Source organism: Phytophthora parasitica, assembly GCF_000247585.1.
Source record: "Phytophthora parasitica INRA-310 unplaced genomic scaffold supercont2.8, whole genome shotgun sequence".
Classification (NCBI taxonomy): domain Eukaryota; phylum Oomycota; class Peronosporomycetes; order Peronosporales; family Peronosporaceae; genus Phytophthora; species Phytophthora nicotianae.
This window is the reverse complement of record NW_008648994.1, coordinates 1463767-1464888: the sequence shown is the minus strand read 5'-3', so window position 1 is coordinate 1464888 and position 1122 is coordinate 1463767.

Here is a 1122-nt window from a genome sequence, read left to right as displayed (position 1 = left end):
CCAAAGACAGCACTCCACTATGTAGCATGAAATGTTAACGAGCATTTCGACTCACGAACCCAACGGCGGACAACCTGTCTCCTATACAACCATACCCAATACGATGCTATTGTATTGTTAGACTTTGCGTGCACAATATTCATTTTCCTACCACTTCATCTACTATACACTCAGTCTCACACTGAAGCCCATACAGCCGCTGGAACAAACGCAAGAGGTCAAGATGCGATCTCACGCACTATCGGAAGGTACACTACCAACTTTACAACTTCGTCCCCCCTCACACACACACAAAACAAACAAAACAAACAAACAAATAAAAATAAATAAATAAAATATGTTTGCCTCTGCCCCAACCATGAATGTACTAGTAATACATTGGAAACAAATCACGAGGATTGTATCGACGGAAACGTAGATGGGTATAATTTGTTCAGTGAAAGACGCTCTCTACTGCGTTATAGTGAATTAGCGCGTTCTATAACTAGGTTGTCATGTTTTTTTTCTACCTTAGCATTCGTTAAACTCTTTTTCCTATTTCATCCAATAGATCTACCTCTTCTGTTTTGTACCTTAACAACCATGCCGAGCCAGGATTCCAGCTCCAGGAACGCTTCGATACACAATGATCATGACCTTGGTGAGGTGTACGGTTATTACAAAGTGGATTGAACCGAACCCTCGCTGAAGGGAGGGAGCAGTCGTGGATATCCTGCCTGAAGAACAAGCCCCCTCAATCATCAAAGATCTCGTCTCCTGTTACGTCTCCAACATGAAGATTTGATAAAATGAACCTTAGAAACCGCATGAACTGCAGAAAACAAATAGCAATCGAATTGGAAATGTTGAGTTTGCCAGTATGGAGACAAAGTCTTCAAACATTATGGTGCGTCACAATGTGTACAGACACGAGTGTCGCGATCCAGTAACGTGTGTATGGAATGACACGAACTATTTACGGCTGGCGATGACTCGAATAAGGTTTTTATGCTACGGCTGGTTGTGACTCAATCAGGTAATTGAGATGGGCTTGCGTAGCACGGACAGTGATTTCTACGATGTCGAGAGTTAGCGTCAGCGCACATGCACACACGTATACCCTACACAATGATGAAATAGGAC